This window comes from Cupressus sempervirens, chromosome 9 (genome assembly GCF_028749045.1).
Source record: "Cupressus sempervirens isolate cs-2001-9-10 chromosome 9, ASM2874904v1, whole genome shotgun sequence".
NCBI lineage: Eukaryota > Viridiplantae > Streptophyta > Pinopsida > Cupressales > Cupressaceae > Cupressus > Cupressus sempervirens.
Window position 1 is genome coordinate 659,773,099 of NC_143126.1, and position 13,978 is coordinate 659,787,076.

General features: G+C 35.5%; 1 pseudogene; it reads right to left on the reverse strand.

Annotated features, from left to right (window-relative positions):
• LOC149540472 (26S proteasome regulatory subunit S10B homolog B-like) overlaps window positions 1-13,978 on the reverse strand; it is a 131,672-nt pseudogene that overhangs the window by 28,680 nt on the left and 89,014 nt on the right.

Sequence of the window (13,978 nt, forward strand, 5' to 3'; positions counted from 1 at the left end):
TGATCCATCATTGCCTTGAGGCAACGATTATTGTTTCTACATTATGTGATAAATGTTATTCCTAGTTTGTAAAAGCCTTCGCTCTGACTATACTCACCTTACCAAGTCCTGCAAGGTTGCCCAAAATAGAAACCCAATCTAGATATGTTAGTCTCGAATATTGGTCTTCTGGCCTCATGAACAAAGGTGTTGTCATCTCACTTTCCTTGTAGGGTGCAACTTGATGTTCTCTGCTTATTTCATTTTGCATCCATGACATTGCTACCCTCGATTGCACATCCCCTACATATAGGACTGGGTTCCATTCAGTGTCATTAGGCACTGCTAGATTGTGAAGATACAATTCACACAATAAATTTTTCAAGGCCACATGAATAGATCAAAATGCATCAAAAAATTCATGTGGGGTAGAGACAGAGGGGTTAAGACCTTCTATAATTCTATTTAACTTATAATTTACAAATTGTTGTTTAAGAAACAAGGCATACATTGGTGATGGCAACCTACATTTCATTAACTTAGGAATCAATCCTGTAATCTGCTCAATTCTTCGCTTTAAAACTTCATTCTAATCTACACTTTGTTTCAACTGGTAGCTCTTCTCATCAATAACATGCTTTAATTTCTTTTTCTCCAAATTTCATTGAGCTCTTTCCCATAAGAGTTGTTGAAACAAATTAACTCCTATAGACAAAGGTGTGGATAAATCTGGTGGTGGCAATGGTTCATGATGAAAGAGGTCTATCCATTTAGGCTCCAATTGATGAGTTTTGATGACAATTTGTTGTGTGGGGCACCCACTTTTTCTTGTGGCAATAATTGTTTCCTCTTTTTCCTCCTTACTCGATTCTGTGGTTGTTGCAACTAATGTATCCAATCCCTCTTGATCTAGTTTTTCCAATACATCTTGAACAATTTCAAGTCTAAATTCTGGATAATTCTCTGAAGGGAGTTCTGCATAATTTTCATTAATGTCTTTCATAGCGAGGTTTTCTTCAAATTCCTTAGACATTTCAATCTCCTCAGATTCCTTATTTCTATCAATAAGGACATAATCAGTACTACACTCTACTTCAGGTGGCAGATTCTGAGTTTTGCCCTTATGTTCACTAGCTTTAGTTTGTGGTAGTTTTCCCCTTGGAGAGGGTTCCTTTTCACTTTTAGACACTTCCAAGAGTAATTATGGCAATAGAGGCCTCTAGAACCCTACTGTTAGAGAGTTTTGAAGTTTGCCTCTTGGGTGGTTTTGATAGGCATAGGGAACTTTTTTGTTTCCACCTTCTTACAGGTATTTCTACCATGGGTGCTTCAGGAGGTTTTTGTAGGTCTTCCTCTTCTTGAGAGTGAAAGGGTTCATTAGGGTTACTCTCCTAATTTGATTTCCCTAGATTTTCTACTTTAGGTTCCAAACAAATTCCTTTGTCCTTCTCAGCAGAGGACTTATTCTTAATAGATGACAGGGATTTAGGAGCACTAGCAGTTTCTACCTTTTTTCTTTTCTTCTTTCTAACAATGGAGGGTTCAGCCTTATAAATCTATTTCTTAGCTGGCTTAAGACTAGAGGGAGAGGCTTCAGAAGTATTCTTAGCTTGAGGGACAATTTTACAGAATCCTATGAATGTTTTTTCCCTTCATCCTACAACTTGGCCTTTAGGGCTAACCAACCTAGGTTCTACCTTTTTCATCTGTAAGAATTCCTCCCATGACCCAATTGCTTGTTTGTTTAACTCTCTTTCTACAATTATCTTTATTAGACCATGATGAGAGACTGACTAACCACTACCTGACTATACCAGAGAGGCTTGTTTCTTAATAATATTGAACAAGAAATTGGGAAGGTTTAGCTATCTATAATCATGTCATAGGTGAGCCAATAGCTTGAAATGCAGAGCATGCAGATATTTGTATTATATCAAATGATAAATGTAGTAGGTTGAATAAACTCCATTGGTAAGGATAGCCTCAAAGTTCCTTGCTTCTTATCAATGTCCAATGTCAGGTCTTGGTGTATGCTAAATTGAACCCTAGCCATCTTCAAATCAAACTCTTTCTCCCATTTTTCATCCTCCTGGGGCAACCCAGTGACTTCTGCTATTACTTCCTCTGAGAACTCAATTCTCAGACCTTTAACCACTGCAACTCCATCTCCTAAGGTGATCATAAATTAAAGGGTTGCTACTTCATTAAATCCACTCAAACGAGGGCAAAATTTGGCCATCCCCTTCTCCTAAACATTTCATAGCATGTTCAAAACTTAGTAAATTAATGCTTATAATGTTGGCTCTGGTTTTTCAGAAAAATGCATGTACTTGAGAAGTTAAATGCACCATATCTCATAATATCCTTTAGTATCAAATTTCATGATTTTCATGCATGTAGAGGTTTATCACCCAAACATGTTGGAAACATCATTAAAAGTTAAATAACCACTTTTACTTTCCTTAATTACATAATGACATAATCACAAAAGGACAAGTAATGAGTTCATGATATTAACTATGTACTTATTTCCAATTATCTTAATGCACTTCGAAGGTACATGCGATTTGAAAAATGTTTTAAAAACATAATCAAATATATATTTAAATATTCCCCTCCCCCCATCTAAATAAAGGCACGGGTCCCACCAGGCCAGGATAAGCAAGAGTGAATAAACATAAACAATACCAAATCATAACAAAGTGTGAATAAAAAAAATGCATGCAAAGTTATGCAGAAGGTACCTGGCAACTACTGTAGGAAAGATGTTCTGAAATGATAATCAGATTTGACAAAGTGATGGGATGGAATGATAAGATGGAAGAGAGAAAAGTGGAAGTGTAATGGATGTGAAAAAAGTACTTCAAAAATAAGAGTTTATTATGAATGTCTTGATCGGAGTCAAGAACTAGTAGGAGTCAAGGTAGAAGACCCAAACTCAGTGGCTATAGGAACAATAGTATCCTCATCATGCTGGAATTACTGTAGGAACTCTTCAAGGCTAGTGGCATTATGGTAAAGCTTGAGGTGATGCCTATTGACAAGTAGTTTAAAGCGAATGAGATCAATAGTAGATAATTGAACTGCACCATTTGGAAATATGATAACAATCTCATATGGTCATATCCAATGTGTTTGGAACTTTCCTAGATGATGTTGGTATCTTAAGTCATAAAGGAGTGCCCAATCGCCTACAAAAAACATTTTTTGTTTGATAAACTTATCATTCCACTATTTCCTTTGGTGTTGAATGGGATTAGTATTGTTTAGTGCATATTTCTGCCATTCATCAAGATTGTTTAAATTTAGGATTCAATATTGTTGGGCAATATTGAGTTCTATCCTGAGCTCCAAGGAAGTCTTCAATGTTTTATATTTGAACTCAATAGGAATTATGAATTTCTTACCATAAACAAGCTTGAATAGAGTAAAATAGTTGTGGATTTCCAGGTGGTTCTATAAGCCCAAAGAGCTTCAGGAAGGTGTGTTGCCCAATCCTTCCTATGAAGTGCTACAGTCTTTGTGAGAATAGATTCCATCTCCCTATTAGTAACTTCAACTTGACCATTAGCCTAAGGATGATAATGTGATGATTTACCATGCCTAATGGTATACTCCTTCATAAGATCAGTAATCAAATTTGATGTAAATTGAGGCCCTTGATTAGATGTCAAGTGCTTAGGAACACCAAACTGTATAAAAATGAATTCATATAAAACTTTTACCATGTTGATATCCTTTTGGTGTTTCATTGGTTTAGCTTCCACCCATTTGATAACATAATCAATGCACACCTAAATGTAGGATTTTCCTTTTGAAGTAGGCTCAATGGGTCTTGCAAAGTCAATCCCACATTTGTGAAAGGGTGTGACAACTACTTGAGGTTGCAGGGGCAATTCATTTGATTTACTAGGTCTTCTGATTTGTTGACAATTGTCACATTTCTTTGTATATCTAGTTGCATCCTTATGTAGGCTTGGCCAATAATACCCAGTTGTTAAGATTTTGAAGGTTGTTCTTTTGGCTACAAAGTGACCTCCACAGGGTTCATCATGACATGCCTTTAGGATATTGTATATTTCATCATCTCTTAGATACCTATGCACGACTTGATTAGGACCGATATAAAACATAAACCCAACAATCCATGAATAATTAAAGCTCTTCTCTGCTAGTAGTTTTCTAGCCTAGGCAGAGAAACATACTGGCATTTTTCCTGTGGTAAGGTAATTAGCAATATCTGAATACCAAGGGTTTTGTGTGGCTAACAGAAAAAGGTAGTCATCTAGAAAACTATCATCAATGGTTGTAGGATCATCAATGAGATGCAATTGAGAGAGAAAGTCGACTACCACATTGGCCCTACCAGGTTTATCAAATATGATGATGTTAAATTCTTGCCTAAGCAATAACCATCGAGCCAATCTTCCTAAAATTGTAGATTGTTCCCCAAATGTTTTATAGCAGATTGGTCAGTGTGAACAAATATCTAATATCTAGTGATGTAATGCCTAAATTTATTAAGAGCATAAATGACCACAAGTAATTCTTTTTCAGTGACTATGCAATTAAATTCTACACCTTGCCAATTCTTACTAATAAAACAAATAACATGTTAAATAGAGTCTATTTTCTATCCCAACACAACATTGATAGCATAGTCTAAGGTATCCATATGAATCTGAAAAGGTAAGCCCCAATTGGATCCTCTCAAAATAGGTTTTGTGGTAAAAACTTCCTTAAGTTGCAAGAAGGATGTTGCACAGTCAAAATCCCAATCAAATTCAGAATCCTTTTTCAGTAGGTTATAGAGAGGTGTTGCAAGTTGACTAAAGTTTTTAATAAATCTTTTGTAATATCCAGCATGTCCCAAAAAATTCATAGATCCTTTTTCTTCTCTAGAGTCGGCAAGGTACTAATAACTTCAATCTTTGCTAGATCTACTTGGATACCCTTGGATGAAATAAAATGGCCTAGGACTACCCCTTCCTCCATCATCATAAAACATTTCTCACTATTTAAAGATAGGTTATAGTCTTGACATCTTTTAAACACTATTTCTAAATTTGCTTTTGGTTCTTCAAAAGTAACACCTTAAATAGTAAAATCATCCATATCGATTTCCATACAATCAATAGAAATATCTGAAAAAATATTGATGACAACTTGTTGAAATGTAGTTGCAGCATTGCATAAGCCAAAAGGTAATATTGAATAGGAAAATGTTCCCCATGAGCAGGTAAAAGTTGTTTTCTCTTGATCTTCTGGGGCTATTTGAATTTGATTGTAACCACTAAAACCATCTAGAAAAGAAAAATACTTTTTATTAGCTAGGTTGTCAAGGACTTGGTGTATAAATGGTAATGGAAAATGGTCCTTCTTAGTGGCTGAATTAAGCTCCCTATAATCTACAAATACTTTCCATTTTCTTGCCTTCTTGGGTACTATGACCAAGGGTGAGACCCATTGACTATCAGAGATGGGGTATATGAAACCAACACTTAAGAGCTTTTGTAATTCAGTCTTAACAATATCTTTCAAGACAAGATCAACTCTCCTCTAAGGCTATCTAACAGGTTGGAAGTTAGGATTGCTATAAATCTTGTGAGTGCAAAGTGTAGGATCTAATCCTTTCATGTCCATGTAATCCCAAGAAAATGCATTTTTTCCTATAGTCACTGCAACATAGCTTATTGTTGGGAGTGTGATAAGGCATTGTTTACATTCAGTTCCTTAACTATACCAATTTCCATCTTAATAACCTTATCTACCATGAATAATTGAGCAATGGGGGAAGAATCCATCTCATGAGGTAATAATGAATGGGGGAACTATGAAGCTTCTAAATGATTGAATGAATTTAAAGGCGTTACAATGGTTTCTAAAATGCATTCAACTTAAGGACACATTGAAGATTGTGTTCCATATTCATTTAGAATAATGGATGAAATTATTTCATCTTCTTCTTGATCATCTATGAATGATTCTCTTCCTATCATCATCAACTGATGGATGGAATTGGATTCTGGATCATCATCACCCAAGTTTGGCCAAACTACTTGGTCATCTAGTAACAATGGTTGATTAGGGGAATATAAAGTCAAGTTCTTAGTATGAACTCCATTAGATAGTGTCATCTTCCCATATCAGAAAAATATATAAGCATTTGTAGTGGCTAACCATTTCCTTCCTAGGATTAAAGGATATCCTCCCATATTAGTTTTTGGGGAGAGAACAAAAAAATCAACTGGATACTCCCAGGAATTTAGGGTGACTATAACATTTTCTATCATACCATTTGGTTTAATGGTGGAACTATCAGCAAGTTGAAGGATGTGTGTGTTTCTCTTAGACCAAGAATATGCAACTGAGACAATACCTCCTTTATTATGACATTAATAGATGCTCCTAGGTCTCATGAATAACAACTATGACTACATGACTCCCAGGGTCAGAGTATTTGAGTATAGCTAATTTTTATAGCATTAAGTTAGATAATTGTCCTAGGACATGAATGGTTTTTGTATCTTTCCTCTTCCTTCTTGGTTTCTTACTACATGCTTCCTTAATAACTGTTGTATAGATAGGGACTTACTTAATAGCATCCAACAATGGTATTTTTACTATCATTTGTTTAAGCTAATCAAGCAAATAAATGATTGCATGGTTCTCCTTGGACGAGGCTTGTTCTATCAACCTATGGGGAAATGGAGGTTCTTTGGCTATAGGACAGGTATGCTGATTTGATTCATTTGTATCCTTAATCAGAGGATCCTCAACTTCAACTATTATAGGCTCTTGGGGTACAGGAAGAGTGGTGTCTGATCTTAAGTGAATATCATTCAATGAGATGGCATAGCTTTCCTATTGAGTTTGTTGTTTAGTATTGTTTGTATTTGGGTTAGGTTGAACTAGTAATTGGGTCTACTTGGAAGGAGTATTAGTGGCTACAGGAGGAGGTATTAGAGCTTGCTGTTAAGTTGGTGGCAATATGATTGGTTGACTAGATGGGGGACTCCAATTTTGAGGTTGCTACCAACCCTACTGAGGTTGTTGCCAACCTTGCTGGGATTGTTACCAACCCTATTGAGGTTGTTTTCAATCCTATTGGGATTGTTGCCAACCCTACTAGGGTTGTTACCAACTATGTTGGGGTTATTGCCAACTATGATTTCCACTAAAACCATTTTTTTTTTTTTGGCCATTGATTATTATTATGATAATTTTGAAGAGGATCTTGTGGCATACCTTGTCTTTGAGCCCATGGCCTTCTTTGAGCAACATAGAGTACCTCTCTATTTTCATCAATGGCTTTGAACTCAGTTAGCATTGGTTGTGTCTCCATATTTACAATAGACTTACCTCTACCATGCTTTTTCTTTTATCTACAATGTGGACAGTATTTAATCAACATGGCATTAGCTTCATCTTTCTTCCTTTGAGCTTGCATGGTGTCCAGCTAAGTGGCTACATTGTTAATGATGTCTTGCTTGAACTCCGATACCAAATTAGATAACTCTATCTTGGATACCCCTGAACTAACATTTGACTTATATGGTAGGTCTCTAAGCCCCCTACCTTTCTTCATAGTAGCTTTGAAATAGTTCAAGCATATACTTTGTATCTTAGTCCAAATCTTTTGAGTAATGTCTCCTTCCACCATAAGGTCTAGATCTTCAATGCTCCCTTCATTTACACCTCTCAAAAAAAGATATTTCTTTGACTCCTCATTCAATTGACGTTATGTGTTATGTTGTAGGTTAAACATAAATTGAGAAACATAGTCTTCCAATGTGTCAACATCTTTTTGGGACATTTTTAAAATGTCATCTCCCTTTAAATCCTAACCCCTATAGTATTCCTTATACTGTGTGAAAAATAGATTGTTCATTGTAGGCCAATCTGCTACAACATTGGCACCCAACCCCATGAACCATCTCAGAGCAGCTTCTTTGAGGGTGGAAGGAAACAACTTCAATTTGTGAGCATCAGTTATATAGTCATAGCTTCTACATAGTATGTCAAACTCAAAGAGAAAGGTTTCAAGGTCTTTAGTGATCAAGCCATAAAACTTGGGAAGTCTAGCAACAAGTATATTTTTCAGATTTTGATTACCTTGTTGAGGAGGGATAGGAAAGGGAAATGTTGGTTGAGGCTGAGACATTTCTGGAGGAGGTACTATTAATGGTGCTTGATATATGACAAGAGAAAGTGGGTTGTCTTGGTATTTAGGTTCAACAGAGAGGTCATTCAAATGCAAGAATTCATTAGAGGATGAGGGTATTTGTTCTTAAGAAACAATGAATGGATTTTCAATAGGCTCTTCTTCATTCTCACTGTGAGGTTTTTCAAGTTCAAGATTAAAAATGTCTTCTTGAATATTATAGGGAAGAAATCCCCCAAAGGGGTTTCTTCTTCTATGCATGCAAAAATGCAAAATCTGATCTAACATAATGACTTCAGGGTTGAATTAGATTGACATCTTCCTCGGTAATGGTGCCAAAAATGCTTGGTCAACTAAATACCTTAGTAATAAAGGATTGGACATCCTTCTACATTGACTCCATGACTAGATAAAATCATGTATTTATCTAAGAACAACATACTGATTTCATTTTATTTATCAACCTAGGAGTGTAATCTTGAGAGGGTAGCTACAAAGTACATGCTCTGATTCCTCTTTAAATCATTACGACCACCGTAGAAAAGGAATGTTGAAGGAAATTAAGCTAAGAACTGAAATGATATTTGCCTTAAATCTTAGAGTAATGCTACAAATAGTAAATATACTTAAACACCTATGCTGCAAGAACAATTCAATGATTCTGGTATCAATGGTTGCAGGAACAACATAAGTCTACTTTGCAAGGAAATAAACTAAGAAAAAAAAATTATTCTAACTGAGAAGTTCACTCACCAAGTGGGCCCCCTTGGATGAGTGAACAAAAATAATCAATTCTAAAGGTGGAAACTTGAACTCTGTATTCTATTCATTCATAATAACAAATTACATTTGAAAACAAGATTCTACTTTGCTAAAACAATCTACTCTATTTCCTACAGTCAAAACTAGGAAAAGACAAAAGTCTAAAAATCTCCTTTTCAAGGTTACAACATAAATTATTTAAAGGAAAGCTCAAAAACTTCCTACTCCTATGATCACTCCATCAATGAGGATTAGTTATAGATCATAAAATCTACAATAGAAACAATTATAACTACGTTTTAACTCCCCCAAAAATATAGTAGGTTGAGGAAGCTATCTTCGTGCATCGCCATAATAGAATTCACACCATGACCTACTTATACGATGATTCATCAATCATTTGGTCATCTTTGACTTCAGTGTTGAAATGTTATCTTTAATACATGTGGCAACACTTGCAGAGCATTAAACACAAAAACTTCTACATACATGCATTCATTTCATCATCAATGTTAGAAAAGCTATAATGTTCAGATTATCACTCTTGCAAATTCTATGGCCACAGGAAATGAACCTACCCAAACATAGCATAGATGAGGAAATATTTATTAACATGTAATATTAATCATTAAACCATAAAAAGCCATAGATTCAAGCAAACCCAACATAACTGATCAATCTATACTTCAAACTTCATGTCTTAACATATAGATAGCATATTCATAAAACATAAGTTCTTTTACTTAAACCATAGAGCCATAAACTATTTCTTGTAAGATAACTATTAAAAATAAGATAAAAGTTCTTAAAATAATGGTCTTTTAGGGGCTCGTCACCATGGATATTGCATTGGGGTGTCAAGTTGATAATCTCCCATGGATAATTTGATGCTATGACACTTCCCTGAACAACTAATTGTACCCCCATCTGTAATCAAAACCTAAAACTTTGGGGCTGGATATATAAAACAATTTAGAAGAGTTTCCAAGTTTTTGTTTATGAAATTATGAGTACTACTTGAGTCGATCAACACTGCTACTTTTTTCTTATTTAAGAAAACCACTACCTTGAAAGTTTGTGGTGCACTAAAACTTAAAAGTTCAAAATGAAAAATGATTGGTTGAGAATCGTGTGATTCCTCACCTAACTCCCTATCCTTCTCTAATATGGGTTCATCCTCTTCTTCCTCACTTGGACCTTCAATAAAGAACAATTTATCTTCACTAAATTTATGTCCTTAGCTATGTTTGCTATTGTAATTAAAATACAACCCTTTTGTTCTTTTCTCCTCAATTTGTTGTGGAGTCAACCTAGTAGGATGAGGAAGAGAAGGTGTTGAACATCCCTTTTCTCTTGTCACATTAGCCCATTGCTTTCTAGGAATATAGAACTTCTCCTCTACCATGCATGCCAATATAAAAGACTCATTTATTGAGCTATGACTAAACATGTGTACCTCATGTTGAATGTGATCTTTGAGGATTATATTCCAAAATTCCAAAATCTATCCTATAATCCTTAACTAATCTTGTTTGTTGAAGCTTAGCAAGCTGGCTAAAGAAGTTTTCTTTTACACTATTGTTATATTGTGCTCGGGGTTCTTTTTGTAAAAATTGACCATGATAGGGTGAGACCCATTTTACTCTAATGAGTACAAAGCCAATGATACCAAATGAATTGATCTGGTTCTATATATAAGGAAGCCATTGTGACCTTTTGTCCCTATGGGGCTTGATGCACTTCAAAAAAATGCTTCATTTGGTTTATCCATGTTAAAGGATCCTTACCATAAACTTGTACATACTCCACCTTTGGAAAAATATTCTTAGATCTCATAGGAGTATTAAGATTTGTGTCATTCTTAGTCAACTGGAAGGTTTCACCTTGATTTCTTGAGAACTCCTTCCTTGGTTCATCTATATAGGAGCTTAACAATCTTCATATATCTGATATGTCTCCTTGTAGGTCACATCTATCCCTCTTAACCTCTTCCTTGAACTTACTTATTTTCTCATTGGGATGAGTATCCTTTATTGTTTCCCAATCCTTATCAGATGATTTCCCTAGTGTCGTAGCATTCTCTTTGCCTCTTGTTGGAGGCCCCATCATGATGGAAAGCAATATTTTTGAAATAAATCAAACAAATGAAATTGAAATTTTAATTTTCTTTTACTGTGTAACACCCTACCAAGGGACCCAAAAGAAATGACCTAAAGTCTTATGAAGTTTGCCAACATTTTTTTTTTTGAAGTAAGAAAGACTAACATACACATAGTAGCAGAAGCAATAACATACAATCAACTAAAAGCATACACAACAGGTTACATTTCTTAAGGATCCCATGACATTGAATTACATATAAATTTAATCTAATACTAAGTCTAACAACTACCACATCCATATGAAAGAATAACAAAAAAGTCCAAAGTCCATAATATACATTTGCTCTGAATGTCTCTTGGCAAATTAACTCAGAAAGCTCAATCATCCACTATACATGTCACAAGGTATGAAAGGCTTAAAAGAATATACATATGTAGAAAAGAAGATACATCATCCTCCATGAATCCATGATAGAAAGTAAAGTAAAATAAATGAAACCATCCACCATACATGATACATCCATCCATCATAAAAGATATAAACATCCAACATGAAATACAACTATCCATCATAAAACATAGCTAACTAAGTGCACGGTTCCTCCCAACTATCAATAGCATCATTAGACCATTATGGGCCTTAGCCATCCCTCGTGCATAACATCCCAAGCCACTGACTAGATCATCAATACTATAGTAATAGGGACGTCACTACTAAACATACTACAACATAAGCATAAGGAAATCTAACATGCTAATCACCAGTATAAGGAAATGCATCAGTAATAACATCACCTAAACATTATAAACAAGCATCCCAAGTAACTCTAACCATGATGACTACGAACAGATCTCAATGGTAAGAGTGAAAAAACACTACCGCCCGACCGTGTGGAACCTAAATGGCCCACTCCCACCGCACTGAGGAGATAGTCTCAAGTCCCAAATAAGATATCAAACCACATAACACAAGTACTCTCTAAATCCAAGAAATCCTAAAAGTAATATAGCTCAAAGGTTCTAAGACAAATCGACATTTAAATCCCAGAGGCACACAAGGCACGTAGGAAACCTACTATGTAAGCAGGCAAGTGTCATCACATGAATCATGTAGAAGTTACCCTGGAAGTTAGCTTAGGACTCCAAGGTCCCTAGTGATCCACATGTGGCCACTAGTATCCTCTCATACTGACAAGGCATACTAAAAAATGCAAGGTTGCAACCAAGCGTTCTCTCTACTCTCATCCTAGTCTGTACTAGCACTCAACGCATGGGCAAGAAGATACAATTATCTTATTAGGTTCATTTTAATCCCCACTTAGTGTAATGTTTTCACTTATTAAAAAAAATTACAATGAGTTACCCCCAGGACCACTTAAGGTCCCCGGCCCCCATTGCAAGCCACTTCCTAACACTACAAGTAGATTACCTATCCTAGGGTTAATAAAATCACAAATCACATAATCATAGTAAAACCACCTCTATAACGCCCCGCTAAGGGATCCAAAAGAATTAACCTAAAGTTTTACTAAGTTTGCCAAACAATTTTTTTTTTTTTATCATGAAAGATAAGCCATTTATATCAAACACATAGTAGCAGAAGCAATAACATGTAATCATCTAAAAGCATACATAACAGGTTGCATTCCTTAAGTATCCCAAGATGTTGAGTCACATTTAATCTAATTAATACTAAGTCTAAGAATTACCACATCCACAATAAAGAATAACTAAAAGGTCCAATGTCCATATTATACATTTGTTTCAAATGCCTATTCGAAATGCTCAATCATCCATTGTACATGTCACAGGGTATGAAAGGCTTAAAAGAATATAGATATGTAAAAATAAAGATACATCATCATCATCGAATCCATGATACAAGTGCAATAAAGTAAATGAAACCATTAACATACATGATACATCCATCCATCAATAAAGATATAACAACCATCATAAAACACAATTAATTAAGTGTGTGATTCCTCCCAACCATCAATAGCATCATTAGACCATCATAGGCCCTAGCCATTCCTTTGCACGTAACATCCCAAGTCACCAAAGAGATCATCGGTATTATCATAGTAGGAATGTCACTCCTAAAACATACTACAACTTATGTAGAAAGAAATCTAACATGCTACAACATACGTATAAAGAAATCTAACATGCAAGAATAAAGCATAAGATGATCCTACAAAGTAGATAACATCATCTATCACATGCTAATCATCAATATAAAGAAACATACTAGTAAATAACATCCATCATAAGATCCAAGAACAGAATGAAGATAAATACCAACAAAGAATGCTCCAACCATGGTGTCTACAGACGGATCTCAAATGGTAAGAGTGAAAAAGCACTACCACCCTACCGCATGGAACCTAAATGGCCCACTCCCACTATGTTGAGGAGATAGTATCAAGTCCCAAATAGGAACACAAGATAACAAATCACATAACACAAGTACTCTCTAAGTCCAAGAAATCCTAAGAGCAATCTAACTCAAAGGTTCTAATAAGAAATGACATCTAATTCCCAGAGGCACACAAAGACATGTAGGAAACCTACTATGTGAGCAGGAAAGTGTCATTGCATGAATCATGCTAAAGTTACCCTAGTAGTCTCTCAATAGACCCCAATCCCATAGTGATCCCTATGCGGCCACTAGTATCCTCTCATACTAACGAGGCATACTACGGAATGCAAGGTCACAACCAAGCGTTCTCTCTACTCCCATCCTAGTCTGTACTAGCACTCAAGGCATGGACGAGAACATACAATTATCTTATTAGGTTCATTTTTAATCCCCATTTAATGTAAATATTTTCACTTATTAAATAACCTACAATGAGTTACCCTAGTAGCCACTTAGGGCCCTGGCCCCCATTGCAAGCCACTTCCCGACACTACAAGTAGATAACCTACCCTAGGCTCATGAAATCACAAATCACAAAATCACCTCAGT